The sequence below is a fragment of the Camelus dromedarius genome, chromosome 18 (genome assembly GCF_036321535.1).
Source record: "Camelus dromedarius isolate mCamDro1 chromosome 18, mCamDro1.pat, whole genome shotgun sequence".
Taxonomy (NCBI): domain Eukaryota; kingdom Metazoa; phylum Chordata; class Mammalia; order Artiodactyla; family Camelidae; genus Camelus; species Camelus dromedarius.
In genome coordinates this window covers 40,549,449-40,576,925 of record NC_087453.1, presented here as the reverse complement: position 1 = coordinate 40,576,925, position 27,477 = coordinate 40,549,449, and the positions used below count along the sequence as shown (strand labels likewise).

At 36.1% G+C, this 27,477-nt stretch overlaps 1 protein-coding gene across 2 annotated transcripts in view; it reads right to left on the bottom strand.

The window, feature by feature from the left end:
- The window catches only part of MACROD2 (mono-ADP ribosylhydrolase 2), a 1,873,695-nt gene that overhangs the window by 1,406,419 nt on the left and 439,799 nt on the right, over nt 1-27,477 (bottom strand). The gene's annotated exons all lie outside the window — the stretch shown is intronic.

Sequence of the window (27,477 nt, the reverse complement as noted above, 5' to 3'; positions counted from 1 at the left end):
TAAAAGAATTGTGACTATCCTTTCCCTCTCTTTCCTGGATGTTTCTTTAGTAAACATATTTGCTAGACAGATGCGATTTTTCAGGCACTGGAGAACATACTATGGACGTCCCAGCTGTGGCTGTGCTGGGTTTTGTAGTCAGCACTTTGTGGAAGCTATTGAAGGCATCACTTATTAATGGAGGTCTTCTGGTAGACCTCGCCAATTCATAAGGTCATGGTGCTATTTGACACACTAACACAGCTTTCTTCCAGTTTTTCTGGGGTCAACACAATTAGAAGGCCCCTCCAAGAATGACAAACAGCAAGATTTCTTCACCTATATTAGTGAGGCAACATTAGCTGTTACAAAAATTGAGTGGTTTAACACAACAGAAATTTATTTTGTGCACATGCAGTGGTCCAACGTGATTGTTTCATGTTGGTCGACAGTGTTCCTCTCTGTGGTCATACAGAGACCCATACCCCTTCAATCTTGTGGCTCTGACTTTTTTATGTCCTCAGAGCCAGCAGGTGGGGAAAGACAGCATGGAGAAGTCGCACCTGCTTCCTGACAGCCTCAGCCTAGAAATGACACACATCATTTTCTTCCACATTCCCCTTATGAAAACTAGATACAAAGCCCCACTTAGATGCAAGGGGCACTGGAATATGTCATCTGGCTGACTAGCTGCTTCTTGGCAATAATTCTCTATTATTTATGGGGAGCTCACATTTCAGTGAACTGTTAGATGTCTGTGTTATATTACCCCAGCCCTCAGAAAGACTTAAGGCTTCTCCTCTGCTCCTTGTCCTAAGCTCCTCACAAATAATGAAGCAAGAAACTTACTTTTATTTCAGGTAATGGTGGAAGAGCAAGAAGTGGTCACTTTAGGACAAGGCCAGTAAGAAAGAGATCCCTTATAGCATTTAGGAAAGTAGAAAGGCCATAAAAATTAAGAGTTAGATAAGAAAGCAACAGATAAGAATGTTTTACAAGTTAAAATAAAAATAGCATAGAATGCTGGGGAGAATTTTTTTAATTCCCATGAAAAAGTGGAAGAAGTTTAAAAGTATCACATTATCACATAATAACTAGAATAAAAGTGGCTTGTAGAAACACATTTAGGAAGATAGAGAGTGAGACAAAAAATATATAACCAGTCCATATGAGAGTCATAAAAACTTTGCTTAAATATTATTTAATTCAATTAGGAGCAATCAGACATACAAAATCAAATACACTCAAGTATCTAGTACTTAGTGAGTTTTTAATGTATTTTACTTCTGCAGCAATTATCTGCATTTTCTTTATTCTGCTAGGGTATTTCATTTTAAAGAAGCTATGTGAAAAATAAGCCCCACCTACAATTTGTAGACTTATCTTAAACTTTAAAATATACCTCCAGTGTGTCAAGCACTTAGGAGATTTAACACAATTATATTTCCCTCACCTAATTTGTCTTAACTCATGAATTGGGAGAAAAACTTGCAAGAGTTAAAAAGAAAAAAACTGCAAAGGGTGTTTTAGTTTAGTTTTGTTTTTTTTTCAGTAACATAACTAATTACTATATACAGTATTTAAATCCTAGCAATTAGGACCTTTTTAAACTTTTGCCATGCATCTTAAGTACTCTGTCAAAACAGGCATTTGCTCAGAGAATTTATGATTTTGTTTCATAAGGCAACTGAAAAGTCTCTAAGATGACTTTAAAGAAACAGAATAAAAGGGAAACTCTTGCAAAGGAACGCTGCTTCTCCTTCATGTCAAATGATGAAAAGCTTACAGTCAACAAACAAGAGACCTCACAAGGACTCCACGCAGCATTTATCACAGCCTCACTCCCCAGACCCAGACCCACTTCAAAACCTTCAAACTAAAAGAAACCCAGCAAAGGAAGTTTGCCAACTCTTCTTGCCAAGTTGGCAGAGCCCTAAAGGTTTGAATGGGCTTCTCGATGTAGAAGATAAAAGCAGGCATTTGGAGCCTGAGAAGCCTCCCTGGGCACACTCAGACCTTGGGTGAAATTCCATCAACCACTGCTGTTTGCACATGATGTCAGGTATGTGGATGGTACAACAACTCATGGCTCTGGATATGTGAATAGTTTTGCTATGAAATAAGACAGAAAAAAATCTTACAGTCAACATGAAGTAGGAAAGGTTTTTTCCCCCCTCAAAGATGATCTTTCTCAGCTTTGAACTTTCACCTCGGGCTACTAAATAATGTGAGGCATGAAGGGACAAACTGGGTCCCAGGTAAGAGAAACGCCTATAAGGTCGAAGACAGGTACCTTATGAAAGAGGCAAGAGCAGACGCGGTGACTGGAATTTCTCCCTGCCCCCTGCATTACCCACCAGGAAGCATCACTTCTGAGCTACTTCCTAGCTTTTGGGCAGCAAGGCCTCCACTGATGTCCAAATGAGAAAGCAGTGAGACTTCTTCTTGGCTGACTGTAGTCTTCTACTTTAATCAGTATTTCTTTCATTCATTCGTGGGCCCAATGCCTCCTACACTCCACAGGTCCCTCCACCTCCAGCCTTCACCCAGCCACATGGTTATCCACACGCCAGCAGCTTCTTACTTCCTTCCAGTGGGAACTCCCTGACTCAGAATTCAGTGCTCTTTCTCATCAATGACACATGTGGAATGTTTCCTCACGCACTGGGAAACCAAAGACAAGTCACTTGTTATGTGATTTCTACAAGTCACTCCCAAGTTTCCCCCTTCATTTAATTTTTCTTTAAATATATCCTCTTATTGGAAAAGAAAATCTGCCTGTTTGCTCTAGCTAATATCACAGATGACTGACCTCCACAGATACCCTTCCCTCTGCCTCTATATTTTAAATTCATCTTTCCCTCTTGAAGCTACCCTACTTTTTTCAATTGAGTATAGTCAGTTTACAATGCTGTGTTAATTTCTAGTGTACAGCACAGTGTACACCAGTTGTACATATATATATACTCCTTTTCATATTCTTTATCATTATTGGCTATTACAAGGTGTTGAATATAGTTCCCTGTGCTATATGGTAGAGTCTTGTTGTTTATGTATTTTACATACAGTAGTTAGTATCTGAAAATTACAAATTCTCAATCTATCCCCCTACTCTCTTTCTCCCTGGTAATCACAAGTTTTCTATGTCTGTGAGTCTCTTTCTGTTTTGTAAATAAGTTTGTTTGTGTCATTTTTAAAAATAGATTCCACATATAAGTGATATCATATGGTACTTTTATTTCTCTGTCTGACTTACTTCACTTAGTATGACAATCTCCAGGTCCATCCATGTTACTGCAAATGGCATTATTTCATTTTTTATGGCTGAGTAGTATTCCATTGTATAAATATACCACAGCTTCTTTATCCAGTCATCTGTCAATGGTAATCTACACTACTCTTGACTTCCCTGGAAATTCCCATCAGTTAGAACAGACTTTCTGTATCTCTCTGTCTCATTAACTCTCCATCTCATTTCAAATCCAACTGAAATCCTCATTTTCCCCCTCTAGACTGTATATCATAAATAGACTGAAAGAAATTAACTTTCTATTGAGTTGAGTAGTACAGAACTACCAAGCAAGTTCAGGTAAAAGTGTCATGGAAAGCTCTGCACAGAATGAAATGTACCACATGACTGGTAAAGTACTATGCCCTAGAAAAGATGATTACAACATACACAAAAATAAACTCAAAATGGATCAAAGACTTAAACATAAAACAAGATACAATAAACCTTCTAGAAGAAAATATAGGCAAAACATTATCTCACATACACCTCAAAAATGTTCTCCTAGGGCAGTCTACCTAAGCAATAGAAATAAAAGCAAGAATAAACAAATGGGACCTAATTAAACTTACAAGGTTCTGCACAGCAAAGGAGGCCATAAGTAAAACAAAACAACCACCTACGGAATGGGAGAAAATTTTTGCAAATGATGAAACCAACAAAGGCTTGATCTCCAGAATATATAAGCAGCTCACACGACATAATAAGAAAAAAGAAAAAAAAAAAACCAATCCAAAAATGGGCAGAAGACCTAAACAAGCAATTCTCCAAGGAAGAAATATAAATGATCAATAGGCACATGAAAAAATGCTCAGTATCACTAATTATCAGAGAAATGCAAATCAAAACTACAACGAGGTATCACCTCACACCAGTCAGAATGGCCATCATTCAAAAATCCACAAATGACAAATGCTGGAGAGGCTGTGGAGAAAAGGAAACCCTCCTACACTGCTGGTGGGAATGCAGTTTGGTGCAGCCACTGTGGAAAACAGTATGGAGATTCCTCAAAAGATTAGGAATAGACTTACCATATGACCTAGGAACCCCACTCCTGGGCATATATCCAGAAGGAACCCTACTTCAGAATGATACCTGCACTCCAATGTTCTAGCAGCACTATTTACAATAGCCAAGACATGGAAACAGCCTAAATGTCCATCAACAGATGACTGGATAAAGAAGAGGTGGTGTATTTATACAATGGAATACTATTCAGCCATAAAAAAACGACAACATAACACCATTTGCAACAACATGGATGCTCCTGGAGAATGTCATTCTAAGTGAAGTAAGCCAGAAAGAGAAAGGAAAATACCGTATGACATCACTCATATGTGGAATCTTAAAAAAAATAAATAAACACAAAAACAGAAATAGACTCATAGACATAGAATACAAACTTGTGGTTGCCAAGGGGGTGGGGGGTGGGAAGGCATAGACTGGGATTTCAAAATGTAGAATAGATAAGATTATACTGTATAGCACAGGGAAATACATACAAGATCTTATGGTAGCTCACAGCGAAAAAAAAAATGTGACAATGAATATATGTATGTTTACGTATAACTGAAAAATTGTGCTCTACACTGGAATTTGACAGAACATTGTAAAATGACTATAACTCAATAAAAATGTTTTTAAAAAATCAAATATGCATGAATATATACAGCTTTTTCCTCAATGTCAGTCAGCATTGTGGAGATTTATAATTTTATAATTTATGTGGAGATTTTTACATTGTAAAATTTTAAAAATAGTTGGACAGCTATTGGAGTTGTGCTTTTTCATAAACCAAACTCAACAGACTTTATGTTTAAATATTCCAAGTGTGGTTTGAAGTTAATAAATTAATTTTTATAAGGCAAAATATATTACAGAATATTTCAGATTATCTCTAATGAAAGCATCTAAAGCCATTTTCAGGATACAAAAAAATCCAAAATGACCATTGATATTAGCTGGACTGGGAATGAACTTTTTCCAAAATTGTGTATGTGTATGTGTATGTAGGTATATATCACACACATATGTTTATATTTAAATATATAATTAAATAATATTTATACATACAATTTGTCTTACTCAAAAAATAACTCTAATCTATCTTCAACTTCACTCCTGTCAGCTCTTATCTTCATCTTCATCACTATCCAGTCTTCCTAGATGGACAAAGGCATCAGCTCTAAGGAAAAGCAGGTCACTAACAGTTAAAATTCGACATTCCTTCATTCTGTCATGCCGAACATCTCAAAGGATGGCAAGGAACAGAACAGTCATGTAGGTAATCTTAAACCGTCTTCTGACTTACCAAAGAATGCTTACCAACCTGCAGTTCTGAAACCACCCTCCAAGTCTCATTGCGCCATGCACTCTCTGCATCCACCTGTTCCCAATACTTGTTGTATAACACCAGGTTATTAAAAGCTCACTTCTTCAGCTTCAGAGTCTCTCTATGAAACTCATATAAAAATAACACACAGTACATGGAACAGAATTCCTAAAACTTAAGTTCCATTTTGTGGAAAAAAAAAAAAAAAAAAAAAACTTTCCTCTAAGAGGACTTTATGTGTGAATAGGGAAACGAGACAGAAGTTCTTTGTGCCCTCCTGAAAATAAAAACTGTGATCCAGACTGGAGAGTCAGGTGAAGATAAAGAGGTTATTTCATTTTTCACTCCTCCTTCTGCATCTTCTTCCATAAATGCAATTCAATTCTGAGTTCTCCTGAGACAGGGTAAAACTTGCTCCAAAGTCATTACATCATTCCATCATTTCCATCCTAATCTTGTATGTGATCCAAATTATTCCCACTTAATGACATGAAAATATTCAAAGAGAGGAGAATTAAAAACTGGCAACTTTTCCATCTCAAATTCCTTATGGAAAGAAGGTAAAACACAAAAAGAAGTAAGTGTTATCTTTTCATTCACAGTTTGGTGATATGTGAGCTAAGCATCTAAATTTTCATGTGTTTCTCCCTTAATTAATCACAAAAATTTATATTTTTTATCAAAGAATTACACAATATATTCTGAACACCCAAAAGATATTTTTCTTTTCAATATGGCTTTCCAGTGACATTAAGCTTAGCACTAAATAGAAACTGCTTTTAATTCAGTCACATATCTTGATCAAATGCAATCCCTGAGCAACTTGAAAAGGCTACCATTAATCTAGAAAGCTTGATCACCACTGCTCAGATACTAGAAAGCATAAGGCTTTCTCAGGCAATCAATCTGTACCCTAAAATGATCTTCAGCAACTTTTAAGTTAGAAACAGATTTTTCTTCACATCTCTAAATAGCTCTTTTGCCAATAAAGAATTTCAGAAGGGAATTTAAATGCACCAGGTTGAAGCAAAACTAACAGTTTTAATGTCTAAAATATCTAAACATAATTATGTTACTTTACTTTTGTATTAGAGCATATGGATTAGAATATGTATAAATACACAATTTATAGAAGTTGAACAAGAGGTATCTAACTTATTTGCAGAATCTTAAAAACAACATGCCAACATCAAATAGTAATAATAGCCATTATTTTTTAGTATTTATCATGTACCAGAGATTATTTTAAACATTTAACTTGTACAGACTCACTTAACCCTCAGATAAATCTAAGAGGTAGAAAGTACATTTAACCTCATTAGAAATGAGGAATTGAGGCAAAGAGAAATTAAATAAATTGCCCAATATCAGAAACAAGTGGTACGAAATGAAGCCTGGCAGTAAACATAGGCAGTCTGAGTTCAGAACCCAACCTTTTAAACACTCATAATACATGCTGCCTAATTATTTATCATCACACAGTGGTTCTTCTATGGATACCTAGTCTCTAACGTATTGTAAGCTTCTAATGGACAGGAACCCCATTTTATTCAACTTCATATTACACCATTTACTTTTGCCCTGCTAAACAATTTTAAATATACATTACAGTTAATGGCTGCATTGTCCTAATTTTAAATACGTAAATGTATGTAATGAATAAACAATGCACTAACTTTAATAAAAAACAAAGGGAAGGACAAAACTAGTTATAAAAATTTCACTACCATAACAGACCAACTGTCTTTTATTTTTCCATATCCACTTACAGTCCTTTCTATTTGTATAATTTCTTTTGTACATTGAAATTACAAGGCACAGTGAGTAGTTTCATATTCTGTTATTTTCTTGATCACTAGACACAGGATTTTCCATCTGAAAATTATAAATTTGAATGGTTGCATTTAATTTCATTGAGTGGAAGCACATGGATTTATTTAACTAATCCTCTACTATTGAACATTTAGGTTGTTTCTATTTTATTTTCTTAATTATAATGCTATAAGAAAAAATGGATTGATTCATAGATAGATGGCCACATGGAGAGAGACGGGATAGACAAGTGGAGTCACGCATCAGTGGTAGGTTGGGAGGCAGACACATACGAGTTCACTGTGCTGTTCTTTCAAGTTTTCTTTGTGTTTCAAAGTTATCATAATAAAATGTTGAAAAATAACATCTTAATGAAGAAAAATATTTATTTAATATAATGTCAACTTCTGAGGACAGGGATTTGTATCTGATTTATTCATCGATATACTGCTGGTGCCTAGGCCAGTACCTGGAGCATAGAGGTGCACACCTCATCATATTTTGTTGAAGGTGAACAATTTGAATATTATAATGATATAAGAAAGACGTAAGACACACACAGGATTCTCTCCACCTCCCTGGCTTTCCTACTGTCATGACTTGTAGTTATTTGGTTGTTCAGCAACTTTCCTAAGTGATTTGTGTGAAGACTGTGTTTTCTGTCATGTATGGCCACTGCGGTCTCTGCTCTGTTGACTAGTGATTTGATAGAAATTTCCTTAAATATCTGGAGCCAAAAATTAAAGAAATGGAAAGGAAAGGAAAGGAAAGGAAAGGAAAGGAAAGGAAAGGAAAGGAAAGGAAAGGAGAGGAGAGGAGAGGAGAGGAGAGGAGAGGAGAGGAGAGGAGAGGAGAGGAGAGGAGAGGAGAGGAGAGGAAAGGAAAGGAAAGGAAAGGAAAGGAAAGGAAAGGGAAGGAAAGGAAAGGAAAGGGAAGGAAAGGAAAGGAAAGGGAAGGAAAGGAAAGGAAAAAGGGAAGGGAAGGAAAGGAAAAAGGGAAGGGAAGGGAAGGGAAGGGAAGGGAAGGGAAGGGAAGGGAAGGGAAAAGTGCTCTCCTATCTTTGCAGATTGGTCCATTTGGGGGCAATTCTTCAACACTTATTCAGGGTATTTACAAACTTTTTTTTTTTTTTGAAGTATAGTCAGTTTACAATGTTGCCTTACCTTCACTTCCTCCCTCCACTGAGCCTAAGTTTGATCCACAGGTGAAAGCCAACAATCTTTTCAGGTCTTTCCTGAACATACATCCAGCCCTGGGCATCTGCATGGCCTTCTAGATTCTCTGGTATGTAAGCCTTTCAAAGCATTTGTTTCCCAGTGTATCTCCTTCCTCAGCTCCTTCCTTCCGAGATTTTTGGATCTGTCTGATACTTGTATGATCTCTAATCCCTTGTCTTCGGTGACTGCAGCTAGCATATTTGCCTTTAGATACTTTCAATAAATGCTGTCTGGGAGGCTGGGAAAGCTCTGAGGTGAAACAAAGACAAGGCATTCAGCTGACCCTGGGAGGCAACAAACCCATCAGTGCACACAACCATAACTCCCTGAGAACAAGGTTTATCAGCAAGCTGCACCAGGAACATGGGCCACTGTCTTCATGGCCACTGCTGTCCTGCGAAGTGAGGGATGGTAGGGGGGCAAGTTAAAATCCAACAATGATTTCTTGCCAAATTTCAGATATTTTCTTTTCTTTAAATTGTTCCCCTGGTTGTTATAAGTTTTTTGTTGTTGTTAGATTTTGAGAGATCTGAAAAATTTGATTCTGACAATTTTTGCCAGCTTAGTCATTGCTTTACTAGAGAGAAGGAGATTTTGAAATTCTTTACTCTGCCTTTTTTTTTTTTTTTTTTTTTGGTGATGTCCCTCATAGAAAGATCTTATTAGCAATTTAATTCCTTTACATGTCATAGGTCTTCAGGCTTTATAGTTCTTCTTGAGTCATGTTTGGTAATTTATATTTCTAGAAATTTGTACAGTTTATCTAAGTTGACTAATATTTTGGCATAGATTATCCATAATATTCCCTTGCAATCCTTTTAATTTCTTTAGAATCAGTAAGGATGGCCCTTCTTTCATTGTTAATACTGGTAATTTGTGTCTCCTATTTTTCTTGATTAGTCGAGCATATGGTTTATGCTAGAGAATGTTCTTGAGAAAAATGTATATTCTGTAGTCATTGAGTGGAGCATTGTATATACATTAGTTAGGGTGAACTGGTTGATAGTATTGTTTCAATTTTCTAATTTTATGTCTCCTTGTTCATTCAATTGTTTAGAATAGGGTATGAAAATCTCTAATTATTATTATTGAATATCTCATTTCTCCTTTCAATTATGCCAGTTTTTGCTTCATGCATTTTGAGGTTTTGTTATTAGATGTATATAGATTTATAATTATTATCTCTTCCTGATGTATTGACCCTTTCAACATGATAAATTATATCTTTGTCTGTAGTAATATTTCTGTCCATTAAGACTATGTTGTCTGATAGCAACTACAACTTTCTTATGGTTACTGTCTATCTTTCTCCATCCTTTGATTTTCAACATATTTGTATACATCATGTGTCTCCCACAGAAAACATAGTTGGTCTTGCTATTTTTATGCAATCTGATAATCTCTGCCTTTGACTAGGACATTCAAAATGTTCACATTTAATGGAATTTTTGATATGATTAGATTTACATATGCCATTTGCTTATTTGTTTCCTATATGGTTCCTGTCTTTCCATTGTTCCTCCTTTTTTTGCATTTAATAGATATTTTTAGTTTACTGTTCTATCTCTGCTGTTGATTTTTTTAACCTTCTTTTTAAAAATTATTTCCCTCTTGTTTACATTACGGATTACAATATGGGAATTAATTTATCATAATCTACTTCAGACAAATATTAATTTTGATAAAATGTATAAATTTTGCTGTAATACATCTTCATTCCATACTTTTTTGTTTGTGCTACTGTTGTCAGATACAGCTAATTATGTATGCTAGGAACCAAATAACTTACATCTTGAAACAAGTTAACAGAAGAAATTGGGGAAAATGTATAGACTCTTTTGTATCAACCTACATATTTATCATTTCTGGTGCTTTTCGTTTTTTTGTGGCGTCATACTATCATCTGGTGTATTTTTCCTTCAATCTGAGGAACTTTAGTATTTCTTTTCAGAATTTCATATAAGAAAGGTCTTCAGTCTTTGTTTATCAGGAAATAACTTCATTTCACCTTTATTTTTTTAAGGAGTTTTGGTAGGTATTAGATCCTTGGTTGGCTGGATGAGTTTTCTTTTTCTTTTTCTTTCTTTTTTTTTTTTTTTTGATTTTGTTTTTTTCTTTCAGTACTTTGAATATGTTATTCCGCTATTTCCACTTCCATCATATCACAAGATAAGTTAGACACTGATCATATAGATGGTCTTTTTTGTAGTGTGGATCTTTTGGTATTGATTTTATTAATCTTTCTTGGGGTTTCCTAGATGTGTGGATTATATTTCTCATCAAATTTGAGGAGATTTGGGCCATTATTTCTTCAAATATCCATTCTTTCTTTTTCTCTATTCTCTTCCTGGGACTCCATCACACATATATCGGTATTCTTTGTCTTGTCCCACAGCTCTACAAGGTTTTGTTCATTTTCCTTCAATCATTTTTCTCTCTATTCTTCAGATTGGACAATTTTAATTGATGCATCTTCAGATTCACCAGTTCTTTCTTCTTACATCTTTAATCTGCTAGTAGACCATTTTAGAGCTTTTTTTTATATCAGTTATTATACAATTTAAATCCAGAATTCTAAAATTTCTATCTTGTTATTGAGAATCTCTATTGTTGATACATTGTTCTCATACATCCCTTTAATTATTTAAACATATTCCCTTTAGTTCCTTGAATATATGTATAACACTGTTTCTAATTCTTTGTGTGATAAATTGAACCTCTGAGGACATTCAGTGACAGTTTCTATTAACTGCTTTTTTGTTGTGGTGGTAAAACGTACATAACATAATATTTATCATTTAATTGTCTGTAAGTGCACAGTTTGGTATCATTAAGTACATTCATATAATGCAACCATCACCATCATCAATCTGCAGAACTTTTCATCTTCCCAAACTGAAACTCTGTACCCATTAAACAATAATTCCTCTTTTTTCTGGGCCCCTGGAAACCATCGTTCTACTTTTTGACTGTTTTTTTTTTTTCTTGATAATCAGTCACAGGTTCCTCTTTATTTGTATGTTTCATATTTTTTAAAAAAAACATTTCAGATAATATACTGTGGCAGATCTGGAATCTGAGTATTTTTTCGTCTGAAGGTTTTTGTTGTTGGGAGGATTTTTTGTTTGCTCATTTTGTTAGGAACATACCTGGGTTAAATCTGTGAAACATGTCTTTCCCATGATGAGAAGTCTCTGATATATTTGCTTAGGTTTATAAATTCTTGTTTTTATTTTCAATACTATCTTGCTAAGGTTGCCCCTGTTTCACTGTAGCTGGGTTGTCAGCCAGTGATTGGACAGTCATTTTGCTCAAACACTTTTGAGCAAGTTAGGCTTCTGTTCTTTGCTGATAGGTCTTTGTGTGGGTTAGAGAGCATAATCAAAGCTCAGGCTATATTCAATTATCCTCTGGCTTTTCTATTCTTCTGGGCCATGTGTGTCTCCTATGCACATAGATACAGCTTCAAGTTGGCCAGGAATATATGAAAATCTTGGAGTTCCCTTGGTCTCCACTGCACGTGTTCAGCCTCAGCCTCAGAAATATGTTTGTCCCAAATAAACCACAACCTCAGGCTTGGACCCTTCACCCTTCTTTAACTTCCACTGACAGTTCTGCTTGGCATGATCATCATCCACACCCAAGTCAAGTAAGTCTCTTTTAACCACAGCAGCATAGCCTGCTCCTTCCTGGAGGAATCTCCACACCAACCAAACTGGGAAGGTGAGGATGAGAGCAAGAATGCTGAGATCTCCACTATTCTCACCTGATGTTCAGCAGTTTTGGCAGCATACATTCTTCTCAGGTGGTTGTATTCCATGGTCTGATTTTCAGAGTTCTGAGATGGCTGTGGGTTTCTTTTGGTCCAGCCTTAATGGTTCGGTTTGGTTTTGTTTGAGAAGGTTTATCAACCTCTTCATTCTATCATAGCTTGAAGTCTGCTCTTTAATCACTTTTTTTTTACAGGAGAAATTCTCAAAGTGGGGTCCTCAGATTGGCATGTCAGCATCAACAGGGAACTTGTTAGAAATGGATATTCTTGGGCTCTAACTTAGACCTACTGAACCAGAATCTCTGCAGAGAGGGCTCAATAATCTGTACTTTAACAAGCCCTTGAGGCAATTCTGATGCACACTAATGAGATTAGAATCACTGATTCAAAGCATTTTTATAATAATAATAATTGTTGGAATTGTCTATTGCAAGGGAAAACAGTCAAATATAAGAGTGTTTTAGATGTCTTAGCAAAATCATTTTGTATTTTTTGACAAAAGATTAATTAAGTGGTGACATATCCTTTGAACTTGCATCCAAAAACTGGCATGATTTTTTTTTTTAATTTTTAGGCCAAAAATTAGTGTTGCCTGATATGTACAAGAATTACTTAGACAGGATTTAAGAGTGCCTACCTGAAAGTTATCCAGATGTACCACCATGCTACATTCAAACTGTGGGAGCTGAGATTTAGTACTGTTGCCTTTCCAAAATTGTATACTTCCCACTATTACCACCTTTCTTCACTAAAAGACTTGACTGTACCAGAATAATAAAGATGCATTTTTGTGCAACCTGTATGTATGGTCCTAAAAGCTACATTACTTACGGACCTGCCTTTTAAAGGCATAATGCCATTAGTGTTTCAACCAAAAGTATCCTTATAGTAGCCCACTTTGTAATTAATGATCTCTAATCAATATTTAGTGAAAAAGCAAACTTTAGAATACTTGTAATATATAATGTACTTATGCAAAGTTTTAGAACAAAGCAATATTACCTATTGTTTATAGATACATATGTATATAGAACTATAACAAATAAACAGAAAGTGGCACATCAAGTGCCTAATAATTGTTTCTGTGTGGAGGAGAAATAAAACTGGGAGGAGAAGTAAAACGAGTTTTCAACTTTATAATGTTTTATTTCTTTTACTTAAAAATATGACAAAATTCTCACAAATTCTGAATATTGGAAATATTATTTGCTCAGGATGAAATATAAGGAAGAGTCCTTGGTTTAAAGAATAGAAACTGTAGCTCACTTGAACTGAGGGGCAGTTCTCAGACAGAAGGACAGATAAGCCCAGAAATTACTGATTCCTCTGTTTCCGGAAAATAACTCTGAGAGTTAATAGTCATTTAGAAAGAATGAGTGTTATATATAGGGATGAGACATGGGAATTTTATTCTCAAAGAATCAAATCTGTTATTCAGAGAAATCAGAAAAAGAGAGTTTGGAGACACAGAAATCTATGGCTACATTCTTATTCCAATAATTAATTCCAGGTTAATTTAAATTAATGAATTCATGGTACAATGGTTAAAAGATGTGGATGTGGAGTCAGAGACTTTCAGTTAAAATATTGAGTCTGCCAACGTTTTGCCATCATAACCTCTCTGAATTTTTTATCTTTTATCTTTAAAGTGAGAATAATAGCAGTACCCATCTCCTAGGACTACTGATAGGATTAAAAGAGATAATGCATGTACCAACCTTAAGACAGTGGCACAGAGCCAATAACTCATGAAGGCTGGTTATCATTATCATTCCTTTGTTCTTCTGTCTAACAGGCAGTTGGTAGGTACCTACTCAATTTCAGACCCTCCACTGGGTTCTAAGGATGTAGCAAATGAACAAGAGAGACATGCCATTATAGAACCAACAATTTTACAGAGAAGAGAGACAGTTCCCTAAGAAAATACACTAACTTTGATGGAGACACAGCAGGAAGGGTGATAGTCTCAATGAGTCAGGGGCATGCAGAGGGGTCTGCTGAAGGATTATTTATGTGGGGATCTAAAGGATGAGTAGGAGTTTATCTGATGAATAGATCAGGGGCTTAGGACAAACAGAGCTGTAATTATTCCTGGTTTTACAAAATCCAACTGGTGAATTATGTTTGTCCCCATTTTAGTAGAAATAAAACTTGGAGCTTTAGAGGTATCTTTGTGGCGTATGTCCTACAGAGCTGACGCTGCAGGCACAGACATAGTATCTACCGCATTTGTGAGTCTGAGGCCTTGAGTGTGCTCAGCGTCCAGGAAGTTGCAGATGTTGGTGGATATTTAGCTTAGCAGAAGGCTTTGTGCCCCTTGAACCTATTTATGAAAATTGGGGGGGAGGGAGTGCTGATTTTTTGTTTTTATTTGTTTTGTCTTTGTGTTTTGGCCAGAAATAACCCTGCAGCAGAAGCAGAGGAAATGTTTTAGCTACAAACTCCTGACACATCACCTCTTGCTCATTTTTCCTAGAGAAAGCTCCAATATTGTGAATTTCCCAGTCCTCCTGCCTCCTCCCCTGAGCTGTTCACAGTTGAGTCCACTGATGTTACCCACACTTAAGTTCAGTTCATCTCTGTTCTCAAAGCCGGTTTTGGAGACCCAGGTACTTAAGCAGCTTCCACATTCTCTGAGCTGGAGCTTGACTTGGGTCACCTTTCAGACCTGCAGTCTGGATACTAACCAACCCCAGCACTGACCCCTGGGCTCCAGACTGCTGCCCAGGTCTCTGCTGCTGCCGTGCAGATCTAGGACCAGGGACCCTGGAAGGATACAGGGTCTTCTCTGCCACCCTCCAAGTCACAGCAGCCTCCCCACGCTCCAGCTCTTGTGTGCCTGATAAGCTTCTGTTGGATTCCTCCTAGACTCCTTCCACTTCCAGACCTGGCTGCCTACTGGACATACACAGCATATGGGCCACCCGTTCTGTTCTGTGGGGTTCCTTAGCTTCTTCCCAGTGCAAAATAACTTCTGGAACAGGGAAATGTTGCTATGCTTTGCCCTTCCTCCTGTGCTTTGAGAGATAGCCTTAGCACATGTCCCTAAGGATGAGCTTACCTCACTTGCTCCTGGCCTAGTAAAGTTGCATGAAGCTAGACTGTATCATATTCCAGGATATAATAATTTCTGACTCTGAGAATTTAAATGCTTGAACGAAAGGTTCCTTCCAACCACCATTACATGGAATGAAATGAACTACTTTAGGATAATCTTCTATCTATATTTACATGTAAAAGTGCTTGGCTTATTTGGGGTTAACTAAAGCACAATTATTTACATTAGCTTCCCACAAAAGAAATTCTCCTCTACCACACACAGATACTTGGATTTCTGTTATCCAACAATTCAGGTTACTCTTCTTTATTTGGATATAACATCCCCATGTCTTTCAATTATCCAGCACCTTTCATCTTTCAGTTTTAGACTGTAATGATAGTAACAATGACAACTACGGTAATAACCATTTATCTAGCACCTTGTATTTGAAAAACACTTTACAATGAGCAATTAGTTCTCCCACCTCTGTAAAATAGTTACATACCATTATAACCATCTTTTCAAAGGGGAAAACTAGAACACAAAATAATGAATTTGTGTTAGACTCATTAAAAAAAAATAATGACTTTTGGCCAAAGACAGAGCTGCAGCAATAAGTAATCATGTAAAGCAAAAGGAAGGGACTTTCTGAGTGAACCAAGGGTCCACAATGTCTGTGACTGGACTCCTGGCATCTCTATGGATTTGTTGCCACTTAGAACTGGCCAGGTTTATTCCTCCCTATACCCCATTGCTTATCTCCAGTTTAAAGTTAAATGAAAGCAGCTCCAAACAGCCAAAGTTGAAAAGATTATAAAAGTGGCTTTCAAAGAAATTGCCCCACCTTTTATTACAGTGGAGCCACAACAGATACAGTAAAGAAAACCATTCTTCCCCCTCAACTGAATGGGTACTATCTAGTGATCCCGGAACACAAGAGACTTGACCTGCAGTAGTTTGCTTGGACTTGGATTTCCTGCTGTGCACTTACACATCACATTCAGAGTCTCCTTGGGGACAAGGGATAGATATTTGAAACAGGAGCTCAGTAAACTTTTCTTTTGTATAGTTTTTAAAAGATTTTACCTTTAATACAAGTAGATAAGCTATACAAGAGTGATATTATATCTACTCTATAATTAGGTAGATGTAGAGAAATGTCTTGGCAGCTGTGTAAAGTACTTCCTAATTCAAAATTATTTGGTTTTAGATATGGATCTATGCTTCTAAGTGTCTAGGTCCCATTTACTTAGCCAAACACAGTGGGAGAGCTTATAGAAGTCCAGAATTTTTTAAAGGAAATTTCCAATTCTGAAAAGAGGGCTCTCATCTTTTTTAAATGTTTAAAATTATTTTGTAATTACTTTTTCCTATCTTGAGCATGATTTTCCCATCCACATATTTCTTGACAGAATTACCTAAACTTTACATTTTTTCTGAAAGTTAACTATGAAACAAAAATACAAAAGTAGTGTGAAATAATATTTACCAATTATAAAACTACATTTTATAATGCCATTCCCTCAAATCAAAAACAAAATGGAAAAAAAATGAACTTAAATGAGTATCCAGTTGAAAGCATAAACACATAGAAATACTGTATTTTGAAATATAGTGAGATCAGATATAGAGGAGGAATTCATACATTAAAAGAGACATAAAAGACATGTCAACCAGCCAGTATATAAATCTTATTTGTATCCCAACTCAAGCAAACATACTGCAAAAATTAAATCACAGGAATACTATGAACATTAATTCGACATGTGATATTACTAAGGACTTTTTATATTTAAAAATGATATTTTTATGATGTTAAAATAAAAATAATAGAGAAAAATACACTCTCTACCTTTGAAAGGTACATATCAAAATATTTACAGATAGAATGAAATGATTCTTGGATTTGCTTCAAAATAACTAGGGGTTTGAGTGGATGGAGGTATAGATGAGACAAAATTGGCTATGAATTGAAAATTGATGAAGCTGCATGATGAGAAAATTGGATTCATTATACTATTTTACCTACATTTGTACATGTTTAAAATTTTCTATCTGAAAACTTTAAATTGAAACAGAACAGAATTGATACACCAATTTTTTGGGGGAGGTGGGAGGTTGAGTTCAAATTCTTTTTACTCAAGTTTACATTTTGGCAGCTTTTTCAGTAAGGGTCTATAATAAATTTTCTCAATGTTTATTTGAAAATGTCTTTATTTTTTCATCACTATTGAACAATAGTTTTTGTGGGTAAAAAATTTCATGTTGACATTAATTTCCCTCAAATATCATTCACTGCCTTTTAGTATCTATCGTTGCTTATAATTTAGCTGTTGGCCTAATGGCGGTTTCTTTGTAGAAACAAATTTCTCTCTGATGTCTTTTAAATCTTTATCTTTCTATTTTATGTTCTATAACTTCACTATAATGTTTCCACTTCCTCACTAGAAATCAATAATGTACACTTAATGGGATAGTTTGTTTCTTTGACAATTGTGAAAAATTATCAACTATCTTCTCTTCAAATATTCCCTTTTTTAAAATCCTTTACTTTCTGGAACTCCCATAGCATGTATGTTGAATGTTTTCCCTCTATCTGTGTTGTCTCTATCCTTTCCTTTCATATTTACCATCTATTTATAGCTCTGTGATGCATTCTGGGTAATTCCTATAGTGCTGTCCTCCAACTCACTAGTTCTCTCTTCAGTTATATCTAATACGATGTTATAAAATCTATTATTAGAGTTTTTAATTTCCAAGTCCACATTTTTCACTCCTAGCATACTGTTTGTTTCTTTTTGATATCTGCCCTTTTTTGACCATGGTACTGAATCACTTTTTGAGTTTGGATTCTCATTTTTATACTTTTAAGTGTGTTAAGCACATTTATTGGTATTTTTCTATTCTCTTTTAGGATGCAGTCTAGCTACCTTACATTCCTGGGAGTCTAACCCTGATTTCCATTGTGACTCTTGCATATTTAGTGTGCATTCTGGCATGATTCATTTAAAAAAATAATAGATTATCTTTTAGAAGAGTTTTAGACTTACTTATGGAGAAATTGAGAAGATAGGACAGAGAGTTCCCATGTACTTCACACCCAGCTTTGCCTATTATTGGCATCTTAAATGAGTGTGGTACATTTGTGACAATTTATGAACCAATATTGACATATTATTATTTACTAAGGTCTACATTTTATTCATGTTTCCTTAGTTTTACCTAATGTCTTCTTCTGTTCCAGGAAATCATCCAGGATACTACATTATGATTAACTGACATGTCTCCTTAGGCTCCTCTTAGTTGTGAGAGTTTCTCAGATTTTCCCATTTTTGGTGATATCAAAATATCAGTATACCTTGATAGCTTCGTATACTGATCAAGTATTTTGTTGAATCCTCCTCTATTGGAATTTGTCAATATTTTACTCATGATTAGATTGGAGTTATAGATTTTGAGAGGAAAACAACAGAAGGAAGGTGGCATTTTCAATATGTCATATCAAAAGTACATCCGTCAACATGATTTATCACTATTGGTTGTGACTCTCATTACCTGGCTAAAGTAGTGCTTGTTGTGCTTCTCCACTGTAAAGTTCCTCATATGTTTTGTAATTTTTGAAAATGAGATCATTTTGACAGGGCTTTTGCTTTTGTGGAAGTATCACATGGCCTGCGTGTTGGGCACTTACCTTCAGAGTGATTGTGAATTTGCCTCTAATAGTAACCCCTAGGCCAATTTTGTTAATCTATTGTCTTTGGGATTCTCAGACACAATGGTAGTATAGATTAAAGTACTAAACACAATAAAGTTTTAGGCTCAAGATGCTGAATTTTCAGGGGAGTCTTCCCTGTAGTTTCTTTTAAGCCAGCAGGGAATTTTTTTTCAAGTCCACCCTTCGATTGGGAGTATAACAATTTGAGGATCTTGGCTTTAGGTAAGGATCTAAGCTTTAACCTCTGACTTTATGCAGTCCTACTTCTAATCCCCAAATGAAAACTAGCCCCATAATTCCTGGTGCCCAATGACCATAAGGCACCTATAGTGTGGATTTTATATTATAGTTTTGGTTCATTTTGTTTTTTCAGTACTCTCTTATTTATGGCACCCAAAGATATCATTTCTTTCTTGCAAGCTGACCTATATACTTTAACTAATTTTTATTATATTTTATCCACAGCTTATGTGAGTTTGTTGCATAGAGGTTTTCTGATTTCCTAGGTCTACCATATCTTTAAAATCTAAAGTCCTTCCCTCAATCTGGTTGGGTTTCTCTCCCCTAATAATACATGTGTGAAAAACTACTTTCCATGGTATCTGTTCTGCAATGATATCACAATTTTTTTCAAACTGTTCTAAGTCTCAATGATTTATATTATTAACAGGCAAAAGAGCCATCACAATGAACATATCAAGTTTTTATTCAGTTGTATGAAGAAATATTCAACAAAGATTAATTAATTCAACAAAGTATAGTGAATATTTTAATTTTTAAGTGTAATTAATATTTTAAAATAATTTGAACTTCAGTCATGAAAACTTAGGAGTAAAATGGTTTTACTCTATTTTTCTTTTAAAGGTTGAACACACTGATCACAAAAAGGCTTTATGGAACACCCACAAGCTAATGAAATGAAGCATATGTCAGAGAGAAAAAAACAATTATCTTTAATAGTGCACAAAATTAGGCATCTAAAAAGTGATTATTTATTGTAATAAAACATAAAATAGAGGCCATAGCATCAATGCCTATACTTTTAATCTTAAGTAACCTACCATTTTATGTCTTAATATTTTAAATTACAAGTGGTATTACAAAATCAATTCATTGTTCTCAATGAAAAACCTAAATCAAGTAACATATTAAGAGAGTACTGCCCATAATTCTCATCGCCTATCACTTTTCAAGCATGATGTAGAGAGTTCAATAGCTAAGCCAATCTAGGTAAAAACTTCTCCTAAGTCACATCCTTGATTCTATTTTTCAATGAGTATTAAATCTTATTAACTGGCACATTAGCATTTAAAAGTTTTGCCAACAGGTTTGAACAAGAAAAATCAATAATGACAATAATATTTCTGATTGAAAGATATAAACTGGTTAAATGCCTGCAATATAACAAAACATGAATGAGACAATGGCCTTTCCCTTTTTCCATATAACACAAATTTTCTACATTTCATTTCCACATCTATACAAATTATATTGTTCTCTTTATCCCCCAGAATTGAAAAAAATATAATCTTGGTATTTAAAGAAAATTATGCTATCCTAGCTATGTAAACTGTTTTAAAAATAAAAGGCAATATATTTACTGCAGAAATATGCATATGAGCCTCAGGGTGCTGGCTATAAGTATTTTTTAAAGTTCTGTCTTTTCATTCAGAGATCATCTAAAGATAAAGATATGTTTCTAGAGCAAACTGGTCAAAACTGAAACGTCTAAACATGTTAAGAATCCAAGATGAAAGATAGTACTATCACAAAATTAAAATGAAATACATGCTACATCTGGTAGAAGCTACCAGGGCCATAAAAATGAGTAAGAAAACCTCTTTTTTTCAAGAAGTTTATGCTCTAACTGGGGATTGTATCTTTCTAGTTTTAATCAGCTTGGCCAGAATGAAAAGAGGCATTTAATCTGCACAAGACTGCCCCTTGGACAGGGTTTTTAGATAGGACAGTTTCACTCAGAAGGGGAAGTAGGTGTGCACTTAATATGATGAATACTTTTTAAATTAGCTTTAAAATTGAGAGGTTACAAACGTTAGAGGTGGAATAAATAAGGCATATCCTTGGAATGGCCAGTACAAAGGAAGAGTTCAAGCAGAGACATGCCCTGGATTTTACACCCTTTCCTTCCTCCCCCACGAAGAATCTAAAAGGCTTACTGACAAATGGCAGACAAGATGAGGTCAATCAGGACTAGGTCAAACTTCTAAGAGTAGAACTAGACAAGTTCATGTGGAATGAGGAAAACATATCCTAGAAATCCAACTAGTGTGGGCAGCTGCAGAGTCTGTCCCTAAACTGAGATGCAGGTGAGGTAGTCAGAGAAGAAGGCAAGGCAGGGAGGGTTGCTGGGATGGAGTTTTGCTGCCAACGTCCTCAGAACCCCCAGTACCAGAGTTCCTCTCTTTAGTTCTAACACTGTCCACTCCATTTTAAGTGGCATGCCTGAATGGTCAGAGAAAACTGTTTAACCAAGGTCTTCATACCATGACTGTAGAACAGGACAACTGAAACACAGTGAGATACATCTATAAAATACATCTACATCCAATAGTGAAAAATACAACTGAGTCATTTCCTTCCTCTCCTGGAAAATGATACTCATCCTTCAAGATTGTTTCAGTGTCACCTCTTGCAGGAAGCCTTCCCTGACTGCTCCAAAAGTTGATGTCATCATTTCTGCTCCATTTTTCCTGGATTAATAGCATTTCTAGTTCTTATGATACTGATGCATAAATAAATACTTATACCTCTGACTGTACTTTGTTATAAGACTCTTTGCTACCTCAGTGTCAAGACTAGTTAGTATACAATAGGTAATCACTACATGCTGTTGACTGAGAAAGAGAAAAAGGAAAGAAGGGAAAAAGGAAGAGGGAAGGAGGGCAGGAGGAAGGGAGGGATGAAGGGAGGGAGGACAAAGGCAGGTTGGTCCAGTATGTAACTGGATGTGGTCAGATCTGGCCTGGCTCCTGGTCCCCGCATCCCTGTCCCCCATCCTTCCTCACACCTGGGTCTCTTGCTCTCTCCCAGCAGGCTTAACCACCTGCTGTATCCAGGCTCAATCCTACCAGAGGCAGTCAGAATTCAAGTCTTATTTTCCATGGTATAGCATCACATCTCTTCCTGAAACTCTACTCCTCAGACTGGGTCCCCACCTGACCAAGAATGCCAGGGCTCCTGAATTTGTTGGCCAAGCTGCTCTCTCCCAGGACTCAGAGACTTCAGCTACTCCCTGGGCCCATGGCTGGGACCCCCGCACCTACTGAGCACAGAGCAGCTGGCTAACTCACTGCCAGACACACTTGACTAACTCTCGTGAGGGGCAACCCCCAGCACTCTGCTTGCTTCAACTAGACTTGGCTCCTCACTGCGGACCACTATCCCAGATCCCTCTAATGCCTCAGGCCCAGCTAAATCTCAAGGTTTAACAAGAGTGAAACATGGAATCATGGAGGGGATTCCGTTCTGTATGTGGAGGGAGGGTGAGAGGGCGCTCCACGATGCTTGTGGATATTTAAGAAGTAATTTACGAAAGCGTTCCCACTGAAACACACTGAAAAAGACCTTTAAACCTATTGTTAGAAACTCAGATTTTTTTGCGAAAAAACTGCTTTTCAGGGTATCTGTTCTGCTTTTTAAAGAAGGAATCTGACACTGGATGCCCACTCTATTGATATTAAAGTCATATCATTTTAATTCAAAAGCTCCATGAAAGGAAAATCCTTGGAAGACCTGAAAGAACATAGGGAATTATAATTGCTCAGAAAATTCAGCCAAACACGGACCATGACTGGTCAAAGGGAAAGAGCAGTGTTTATTGCCAAATCAGTAATCAGCACTGACACACTGTGGTTTCTAAATTAGTACTTGTTGAATGAATGAATGAATGAATGAATGAATGGACATGTGCTCACATGTGCGCATGTATGTAGAAGCAGGTGATGGGTGGGTGGAGATACATGGAGGGTATCTATTGTGTGAAGCCAAGTGCTTTCACGATGTCACTGCTTTTGAAGTACCTTTGGTACTTCACCTGGTTCAAGTCTAAGCCCTGTTTAAGGGCACAAGGAGAGCAAGAAGCCTTTGGAAGTGGAGAAGGGCGTATTATATGCTGTGTTCTCATTCTGGAAAAGTGGTTTTCTGTGCATTCCATCTCGGGCTGAGAGTTTACTCAGTGGCAGTTGCTTATACTTAGAGATTTTATATTTTTTTTAACTTTTTTTTATTGAGTTATAATCATTTTACAACATTGTGTCAAATTCCAGTGTAGAGCACAATTTTTCAGGTATACATGAACATATATATATCCATCGTCACATTGTTTTCTCTGTGACTACCATAAGATCACGTATATATTTCCCTGTGCTATTAAAATTAACTTGCTACAGAATCACCTCAAGGATAAGGTCTAGAATTACAGTATTAAAACAAATATATATATATACACACACACACATATACATTATATATATATACAATTTTAAAAGAAGTCCTACAAATTTATGTGTATAAAAAGCCAACCTTAAATTGCCACTCCATCAAGAAATGTCATTTTAAATGTCTAACATTCTGCCTCAGGCTTTAGCATCAGGAGCTTTGACAGACTAAATGGGGGAGCAAATCCCATAAACTATGTCCTGGTTGGGTTCAATCCGCAGATTCCGGTCTTATGTTAATTATTGTGACAATGAAAAGGAAAGACAGTATACAAAGTAAGAGACTGTAAATTATGTTCCAGTGCAGTACATGATGATCTGAAAGGAACTGAGGAAGTAGCTCTTTAATTCTGATTTTCCTTTCTAATTCAGCATCTTGGCATAATTTAAGACTGGCTGCAAAGGTGTTTTTTTTTAAATTATATATTCCAAAAGTACAACATCACATGACTTTCTGCATGTAAAATATGCTTATTACAGATAAGTAAACATGTATTTAAAACGCAGTATGTTCTAAGACTAAACCTCAAATACACAAACAAAGTATATGAATCTGGATAGCAATCCAAAGCTGCCATAAGACAGTGATATTGTATGTATTTTCAGATTATCAACTGAGCTTAAGACGTGAAAATAAGCCCGAGGGAAGTATCATCCATGTCTCAGCTGCATGTTTTCTTATCCTCTCATTCATTTTTCCAAGTTACCTACTCGTGTAGAGAAAAGGCAAATGTAAAGGGCAAAGATAGATTAAAAATCACAGAACAAAGGCACAAGCTCTGAGTGCAGGTCAAGAACCCTGTCTTCACTGAACCTTTGCCTTTAAAAGGTGTGAAACCTTGTAGAAGTCACCAAATCTCCCTAAGTCACATTTCCCTCAACCCTAAAATATTGTTGTTGTTGTTATTATTATTATTATTATTATTAAATAACACTGGTCTCATTTGAGCATGGTGGCAGAGACAGTGCTATGTATTCACCACCCCGTTTCCTCTTTCTGGGAGTGCTGGAAGACTCCATTCTTCTCAGACTTCCTTGTAGTCAGGTTGGGGGTCACTTGCCTGATTTCTGACCAATGAACATGAGCAGAAGTGATGTGAGCCATTCACAAACTGGTCTATAAATATATCCTGCAAGATCCACTCTCTTTCTTCCTGTTCTGTGACTGTGGCCACATGTCATATAGTGTAGCCACAAAATAGGGAAGCAACTTGAGACTCTGTGTCACAACCTGTTGGAGACCCTGAGTAGGAGACCACCAATTCTACTCAGACCACGATGTGAGCAAGAAATTAACCTTACTGTTGAAGCCGCTAAGATTTTTAAGTTTGTTACCACAGCCTGATATAGCCTGCTCTGACTAATAAAAGTTCTAAATGAGAAAATAAAATTTACTTGTTTTATGTATAATGTGCTATACAGCTATGCAGGGTACTACTGGGAGCAATGACTAGAAAACTTGCAAAAAATTAATAGAATTTCTAAGGGTTTTTGACATTATACCATATAAAGGTAATGTAAAGGCTTCCTGGAAGGTAGAATCCAGTTACATTCTTACCTAAATAATTAGTATGTTTATGTGCCTTTAACATATCTAGGAAATATGCACAGAGATGATCCATTCAATGAACTGTAGTCAGTGACACTAAGTCCCTAAAAAGAGTAACCTCTGGCCCAAAGATGAAAATTCACACCTATGTGAAATGATTCTCTCACTTTAAAATCAGAACTGAGAGGATGACTGTGATCATTTTTAAAATCTCCTTTTAAGAGACCTCTTGTCTTGGTTATAAGCACTTAAAATAGAACAATAAAATACTAAGATTATGGATAACACAATTTTGTACAGACTGATTTTGTCTTAATTTCAAGTGCAGCATACAGAATTGGGGGGAAGTCCCTCTGAGGACCTGAAAACAGTGGTTCTTAAGGTACCATCATTATATTCCATGTGATGTCAAATTTTCTTAATCAAATTGTTTAGTCAATTAAAGAATTATTCCCTTTAGAGGCTTTTGAGGGGATATTAATTCAAGTCAATAAAAGGAATCACTTATCAAATTCAAGAGGATTATATCCATTCAAGTGCTTCTTCTTGGATGGTTATTAGCTGTTACTTGACAAATACCACTGACAGAATTAAAAAGATTTGTCGTAGAATCAGAAGGCCAACACCAGTTGAGAGAAGGGTAAAAATATTCCTTAAATTTAATTTTTAGATGTACCTTTCCAAAAATCAGACATGTATTTGAGAGCAATCTTGACATCTCCAGAAGTGCATAAATGAATTTCAACCTGTCAATGACCTACTTTAATGAAGGAGATTACAGCCACCTTAAATGCTTGTAATTTACCTGTATGATGATGCTGAACTGCTAATTTTACAATTCAAAAATTAGAAATTATGGCAAATAACTGCATTTAGAAAAATCAACCATCTAGAGGACAGTCAAGTATATACTTCAGGTAAACAGAAAGCTGAGTTTTCCTATTCCTCAACATCCTGCCGTTGCTAAAAATGCTCAATGTATCTTCCTACATAGGTTGGAGGAACCACAAGGAAATATGGGCCAGCTGACTACAGTCGATCTATACACGCCAACCATGTACACATACAGTGAAACAAAGCAGCTTGACAAGGCTGCCTGAACAGTAGCCTGCCTTCCCACAGTGGCAGGGACTACTCATGGCAGGCCAAAACCTCTGCTCTCCCCTTCCTCCTTGGAAAACAGAACACAACTTTTTGTGATGAGCACATTGCTTACTGGAATAAAACTGTATTTTCCATGAATGAACATTTGATCAAGTTTAAGGATAATGTGGGATTTCAGGTAAGGCTGCTGTAAGAAAACCGGCTCATCTTCCAGGGGCCACCTTTTTGATTTTTTGCTTACTCCTCCCGACCCCCGTATTTACAATGGCTAGAGTCCGGCAGCCATCGTGGACCCTGAGTTCCATGCATCAGGAAGGAAGGCAGAAAAGCTAGAGCTTGAGGGCTTGATGACTGCAGAGTGTCAATATTAATTTCCTTTTTAAGTCACTGATATATTACCGTCTCAGGCTACAAAGTCACAAAATTTTTAGGTCACTATGATGAAAAAAAAAAAAAAAAGACGAAAACCACAGCACTTATTTAAATGTCTCCCTCACAAGTTATTAGACCTAGAGATAAAAATTTCCCGGGAATTTAATAAATTCCAAAAAAATTCCCCTCCAACTCCCAAAGAATACCAAAAAAAAAAAAAAAAAAGAGAGAGAGAGAAATCCTGTATATTTATATTTTCTAAAGTAATTTGGGAAAAAATAAAAATGCTCTGCTATAGAATGTGCATTGACAGGTGAAAATGAGAGCACTTTCTAGTTTAAACTATTTCCATCATTTCTATTTCCAACATTCTGTTTTGAAAACTCTACTGATTCTTATATAGGAACAATGGCTAACGTTTTAATTTTTAAATAAAATTTACACTGAAACCTCCTGATGATTATGTAAATGGTTTACATTTCTTAAAAGTTGGGGATTAAGTAAACAATTTCTAACCTGTGTTTTGAAAACCCAATCACAAAAAGAGGGAGAAGGAGGGAGAGAGAAAACAAACCGATTTATGTCCTTCTGGGTCCTGAATGAAAAGGACCCTTTTCTATCATACATACACCCTTTTTCCCTTCCCCACTACATACTATAGACTGGGGCTAGGAAAGCTTTCATCTTTCAACCTAGAAATAAAAATAGTAAGTAGTTACAAGATTTTAGTATCAAAAAAGAATCCCCAGTACAGGAATCTCTCTCTTCCTCATCTCATTGTGATCTCTTTCTCTTTCTCCTCTAAAACGGAAGAAAGAAAAAGCAGAGTGTCAATATTA